Genomic DNA, 7,721 nt, shown 5'->3' with positions numbered 1-7,721 from the left:
GATTTTACAGTATCCTTCCCCTGCCATGCCCACCAAGCCACGCTCACCAAGCCATGCCACACATACCAAGCCATGCCCACAGAACCGGTAGTAAAAATTTTTGAATCCCACCCCTGAGGCAATGGCAAGATTGACTTGAAAGCACATTTTTAAAAAATCACAAATCATTTGTGGGAAAATTAGGAATCAAAGCAAATGGAGAAACATCTTTCATTGGCATCCAGAATATTGTTTTTTTATACAAATTTTATTGATTTTAACAACAAACAAACAAAACAAAACATCATTAAACATTAAAAACATAAAGCCTCTTTCCATTATAAATCTTTACAAAGCACATAACACATTATTTTATATCACATTTTTCTAACTTATCCCATTTCCATATAGACACATAAATTCCCTTTAACAAATTTCACATTGTTTCTCTTTACTCTTATTCAATAACATTTCTTTTCTAGTTTATCTGCTATTCAATCATCACATTTATATTTTCCTCTGTTTTTTTTTTGAAAAAAAACAAATTTTATTGACTTTACAAAACATACAAACAATCAAGGCATATTAACATAAAGAATCTTTCTGGAAGAATCAGTAAAACGTGCCAGATGTAATATGTATATTTACATTATCTGCTCATCATATCTTCTCCCGATTTCTCCTTTTCATTCTATTGTCCAGATTATATTTCTTACTAGTCAAAATTTTTGCCTTTTAAGAAACAATACACAAACAAACATAACATAGAACATAAAAAAACATCATTTCTGAAAGCTGCTTAATCCTGGGTTAAAACTCTTCGCACAGACACAAATTCAAAAATCATATTTACTTTATATGTCATTCCATATCTTATTACCATTTTCAGTTTTTTTGTATAGCTTCTTCCCTCTTTTATCTTTCTTAGCTTTATTTTGTTTATCTTATCTCAATGCAATTCATCATACTTATCATTCTTTGTCTGTTCTTTTCCAGTTATCCATTCATCTTTTTTCTTTAGATATACTTCTCCTGTACACTAAATGGAGTAACGCCTTTGACTCTTTTCCCTAACTTAATAATGCTTAATATAACGCTTAATTTATATTGAGATTCTGGTTAGTACATTCTAAAATTACACAATAAACTTTATAAAAAAAGCAAATACACCACAATTACAAAATGAAAGCCTATAACCCACCATAAATACCATAAAAGAGCTAATCATATATGCTAATACACATTTTACTCTAAATACACATATAAAAACACACTTTTATGTACCTTCCAGGATCCCTTTTTCAATTAAATTTACCCATTGTCTCTAAATAGATTTTGTTTCTTTAGATCTTGCTTCCCACCATTAAGGTTTTCCATCCTCTCCTTTCTCTCTTGTTTATTTTTCTCCTTGTCTTTTTTACCCCATTGTCTCTCCTCCTCCCTTTTCTTCTTCTGCTTACCCCCTTTCTGTTGTTTTCTAACCTTATATCCACCTTTCATCTCATTTTTCTCTTTTTGGATTGTTTTCTCTGCCCTTAAAATCCCCTTTTTCTTTTCCTCTTCCTCCTCCTCCCCAAAGAAAACCCATTGCTCATCCAAAATGGCTTCTTCTTCTTGTTTGTTCCAATCGTCCTTCTGCGTAGTCAATTTTTCATAAGTACATACCGCCATTTCTAAAAATTGAAAAAGGGTGCCCAAAGTATCTTTTCCATCTTGCTCTTCTTTCTTATATTTTTGGTATTGAGTTTTTAATTAATCCAAAAGTAATGCCATCATGAAGAGAAAGACTTCTTCAAAAACAACCACCCAAGTATTTTTAATCAAGAGTAATTCCAAAAAAATTCCAAAGTAATTAAAAGATCCAGATAAACTATTTCTTTCAATACTTTTTTTTTTACCTTCTTCAATTTCTCTTTCTGGGGTTACTAATTAATCAAAAAGTTCCCATTAAAATGTATCTTTCTTTAAAGTTCTAGGCAATCTCCTCCTTTTTCAAGCTCTACTCCAAAAAGTTTTTTTTCCTCTCCCCCCACTTACAACAGCAATTTCCCTTTAAACGCTCAGAAATCCATACCTCCAATGCGGGCTTTCCAATTTCTGAAGATGTTAAGTCCAAAGTCCAAAGTCCTTTCTCTCACAATTTTCAATTTAAAATACCTTCGGTGCCCAGTATTTTCCAGTTCTGCATTTAGTGTTTCTGTGGGGTGGGAGAGTAAATAGAAAAAAAGTTTTCCCTTGGCAGCTTTCTCCTCCGCTTTTCTCTTCTTAGGGATACAATGTATCTTTCAGGCAATAAACAATTCCACTCCAGGTTTTAGAAGTTGCTATTTTCCCGGCACAGCCAGCACTTTCACTTCTGAATCTTCTTTCTCCTTCTTCCTCCAGCACAATCTTTTCCAGCTGCCGGCTTCTTTGTGGCGGACATCACTGACTGCCGCTCCACCGCCTTGAGAAAAGGAGGTTAAGCTGGGTGAGGAGGGGGTCTGCGACACCCCCAAACCACTTCCCAGATCCTCCTTATCTTCGGCTGCCTCTACAGGGCAGCCTTATCCTCCAAATCCATCTGGATCGGAGGCACCAGGACAGCGAGCACAGCAGGGATCGCGGAGAGACACGAATCCCTGCTGTCGCCGAAGCCCGGCAACCCGGAAGCCATTGGCATCCAGAATATTGACATCCACTGAAAAGATACAAAAGATCCACTGAACAGATATGTATGAAAGCAGTGTAAATTATGACATGACCTCCGATGCAAGAATATAGGATCTGATAATAACATGGACTGACCTTACTATGGGCCAATCTAGCACCTCTTATTTTGCTTTTTCAAGGAGACAAGAAACCTATCTTTTCTACTAACATTGGCTAACATAAACAATGTCTTTTATTATGCCCATGGTCCCTTCTCATCGCAGAAAAGATAACAACCTGGTTTTTGTTATCTCTTCCCTTCCCTTCCAAGGTCATCAGGCAGCTTCAGTTTGCCTGCTTTGCTTAATAAGCACTTCAGCTTCATGTATGCAAAGGAGAATGTTATTTATCCCACACACAGGACACCCTATTCAGCAGTAACTTAGAACAGACACAGTTGAGGCAGGATAGGGATTTGCAATGAAAACAGTTAATTTTGCGACAATATTGGTTTTTTGCTGACCCACGAGAAGGCAGATAATACTTTAATTCCCATAGTTGAATAAACTCTGTGACCAAACTAGTAGTGAGATCCTGGGAAACAAGGTGTGTTCTATTTCTGTGAATGTTCTGCTTCTCTTAGTTGTTCCTACCTAGATCAATCTATTCATTTCACCATCTCCCGCATTCTTATTTACATGTTATCTGGAATACAGCAAATCAGAGTTCCATTTCCATTTCTGTAATGTATTTAGCAAATGTAACGTGCTCTAAAATAGGGTCTATATTTAGTGACATGAGTTACTTTTAAAATTATTCTCCAGTTAGAAGTAGATACAACTAAAGAACAGTACATAAATTTGTTACATAAATGTCATAGAGATAGTCCTTGACTTATGACTATAATTGAGCCGGGAATTTTGGTCACAAATCATTGCAGTTATAACCTGAAGCATCATGTGACCAGATTCAAAGTTATGATTGTTTTTATGGTGATCATTAAACAAATGCTGCAGTCATTAATTGAATGCAGTGGTCGTTAAATAAATCAATTTTCCCCAAATAGGCATTTTTTTCTGGAAACTGGAAGTAATTACCAGAAAAAGGTAAAAAAGAGTGCATATCACAGCCATATGACCACAGGATGCTACAAATGACTGTAAAGGTGAACCAGTTGCCAAGTGCCAAAAAATGTGATCACGTGACTGTGGGGGTTTGTGCCACCATTGTAATTCTGAAAATGGGTCCTAAGTAGTTCTGGGGAGGTCTGTCGTAACTTTGAAGTGTTGTTAAGTGACCACTCATAAGTCAAGGACAACCTGTATTGGGAAAAGATCTATTCATTTCTATACTCTTAAACATACAAAACATATAACTACTATGCATTAATTCTTTGTCAATTATTTTCTCTTTTTACATTGGTCCTGTGCATTTTATCAATATTTTAATTGATTTTTGTATATAAACTAGCCAACTAGCTGAAACCATTTGCGAATCATGTTTGTATTGAAGAGAATTCACAAAGAACAGAAAAAATTGAAAACCATGTCTATATCTCTTTCACACATTCAAATTTTTGTATATACTTCCATAATCCTATATATCAGGTATTGCTTATCTTTTTTCTCTATAAATTCTAATATAGTCTCAGTTAAAATAACTCACTGGTGATATTGATATGCAGTTCTTTTTCCATGTATTTACTACTTGTTTGTTTTATCTTTTTCAAAAAAAATATGTATAATCGATTAGTTAAAGCAAATTCCATTTCCACAGCATTATCAATATTGGAGAGTTTGTTTCTCAGTCTTCTTATTACAGTATTCCAGCTCTACAAATGTCTACAGAAGCAACTCAGAAAAATATACTATCACTTATTTAGTGAAAAATATAATTCATGGTTTATGCAACATATTTCAATAAACTGCTTTCCAACCATAGAATTTTCTTTAATTTCTTATGGCACAATCAATTTTAACCTTAGCTGTTGTATATATGAGAAGACATACAGTATAGATTAAGATGTCCAAATACAGTGGAACCTTGGGTCGCAACCGTAATCCACTCCAGGACTATGGTCCCAACCCAATTTGGTCATGACTGGAAGCATGACCATCTGCGCATTCACAGACCAAAAAAAAAAAAAGCTCCCAAGAGAAAATTGCCACAGCAGGGCAAATCGCCACAGCAATTTTGGGGTTTGCTTGGTCACTACCCGAAGATCTGTTTGTGACCAGAAGCAAAACTGTTCTGAAAATTCTGGTCATCACCCGATTTGGTCACAAACACGTCTGTTCGCAACCCAAGGTTCCACTATATCTACAAAAAGATACTTGAGAAGTCAAGTGTCTCTAATTTTATCTTGGCATATTGGTTTGTTGAGCCTTGTGTGATTCAGACTATACATGGCCATTAGGAACATAACTGCTTTAGTAAGGCTACTGTAAATAGTTTTTCTCAGGCCAACTAAAGAAAATAATTGGCCAGCAAGTGCAGGCTACTTAATCTAGGCTGCAAAAATGTCAGAACTCATGAGGTGGCAGACTTTATCTGTTGGCTACCATTTTGTAGTAATCCAAATTTTTGCAGCTTAGATCTGGTAGCTACTACAGGACACTATCATCTTATTCAAAGGGAGACAGAAACGATCTAGACTGGGTTGAATGGAATTGAATGGATTTAATGGAATGGTGTATATCATGCTACAATATAATATACTTGAAATTGTTAATTATGGTCCCACAAATACATGCATCTTGGAATGAAGAATTCTGAAAAAATGATATAATCTTATTCTATTTGTGTTAATACTTTAATATCCATTAAAATTCATTGAAATATGATTTCTAAACCACCGATAATTAAGGTATATTTTTAAAGCATATGAACTCTATAAAGGAGGCATTCTGGGGAAAAATATCAGCTGCCATCCTCTCAGGGTTCTATGCTGCAATTAGTTCGTAGACCTACTTTCTTCTCCTGCACTTCCAATAACACCAGTGTAGTCAATGATGCATCACACAATGATGCTCCATGAGCTGATCCTACCTACTGCTGAGCCACAATCATGTAGCATCCATAGCACAATATCACAGAGCCAGCAGAGAACTCAGAGAGTACCAAAGATCACATAAAAAGTCATTTGATGGACAAACCTCCAAAGGCTATCCCCATACAAATATGCCTTATCATTGTTTTTGGCATGTCTCAGGCCATGTCAGTTATGGATGGGCAAAGCTTACATATATGTTATCTTTGATTGTACAGATATCGAACTCCTTAAGTAAATAGAATCCATAGATAGTTACTGGCTATATAAAAAAAGTGCCTTGGGCTTCAGCACATCAGGGTAAATTCAGATGGCCAGTGGCAGATTAGGCCAGAGAGACTATTATGGTCCACTTTCAATCCACTTTTTTCAATTTCATTGTACACATATTGTGTATTGACAATAAAAGTTTGATTTGATTTGGTTTTATTTGACTTCAGATCAATGGTAGCTCCTGCCTCTCCCATCCAGTCTGTAGTCTGCCTTGTCTGATGCTATTGTGCTGCTGTCTCCTAGCATTGTGGAAAATGTAATGAAAACTGGAGGTCTATGGAGTTTCCCAGTCATCATGGTTGTCTCAAAGTGCTTTTTCAGGGGACAACTGGACTTTGTTATTCAAGTGCTTCTTTTTTCAAAAGAAAAAAACAAGAAAGTCCAGTTGCCTCCTGAAAAAGCACCTTTGGGACAACCATGACCTGGATGACTGAGAATCTCCATAGGCTTTTAGCTATGTACTTTGGGATGAACACCCTTCAAATGGTGTGGGAGTATCAACAGATTTCTAGAAAAATTGCAGACTAGAGAGTCTTTGAGATGCAGACAACCACAGACTCATCCCCAACAATCCGCCCCTGTCTTCAACAATGAAGGGACACAAGGCAGAAAACATCCTGCAGTCAAGAAGCCTCCACAACCATTTGCACTACATGGATGACCCTGAGGACACAAATAAACCTCCAAGTGGTCTCAATGATTCTCTAAAATAATGTAAATGACCAGCTGTCTGCAAGAAATATAGAGCCTTCCATTCCCCCCCATCCAATCAGAGCTGAAGAGGCTTCTTGGATGAGAAGTGAAATGTCTTCAGAAAGAACAATAACAAGAAAATCCAGTTGCCTCCTGAAAAGGCACTTTTGGGGGCAATGAAAACTCCAACTGTATAATATAGGTAGTAGTGACTGCCTCATTTAGTGATTGTTCACAGTAACAATAGTGTTAAAAAAGTAACTTTATGACCAATCCTTATACAACATTTTCAAAAGTATGTAAAACAAAAAAGCTGAAGTAACATCATAAGCACAGTTGCAGTTTCATTCAGCGGTTGCTTTACTTAATGACCAAATTGCTGGTCCCAATTGTAGCTGTTAAATGAGTCTATTAAAACCACACCAACTTTGCCTGTTTTGTCAAAACTGAAGCCATTCATAAACATATTTACCTAGGTTTAATTTTTTTCCCTTTCCATCCCCTCTTTTTTCTGTGGTGTCTTGTTTCTTCTATGTTGTTAAAAGCAAACTTTACTGGAATGTGGAAATTATTTATAGATTTTCATGATCTTCAAATGTCTGGAGAAGAAAGTGTTAGGTGAACATAGTATTTAAGCAAGATCTGCAAGAAAAATTACCCTAGTCCCTAAAGTGCCTTTTTATTTTCATTTTCTAGCTATGGGGAAGAAATAAGGTGCACCCTAAACAATAATGTTTTGCTAAATATCTTTTTTTTAAAAAGGTCTTACAGCATTTGTAATTTTAAGTTTCTTTCTATGTGAGTGTTGGATGGCTGTTGTTATTCAGCTCCTTTATTGTTTGGCCTCAGACTCTAAGTCATGCATTTATTTTTTGTCTATCCACAATAATGTTCTCTAGCTTAAAAAAAACAAAACTCTATTCTTTAGTGTGGGTTCTGTAACCTGTATCCCTTCACTTGTGGAGAAAAGTTACCTCAAAACATTTAAAATGGGATACTATAATAAATTTTGTGTTAAGTTTCTACAAATCTTAGTGGTTTGGGAACTACATTAAGAGAATTATCACAGCCCTAGGTATATTGCAATGTTATTTTT

This window comes from Pseudonaja textilis, chromosome 7, assembly GCF_049901715.1.
Source record: "Pseudonaja textilis isolate UNSWEBS1 chromosome 7, rPseTex1.2, whole genome shotgun sequence".
In the NCBI taxonomy this organism is placed as follows: domain Eukaryota; kingdom Metazoa; phylum Chordata; class Lepidosauria; order Squamata; family Elapidae; genus Pseudonaja; species Pseudonaja textilis.
This window is presented reverse-complemented; position numbering follows the sequence as displayed.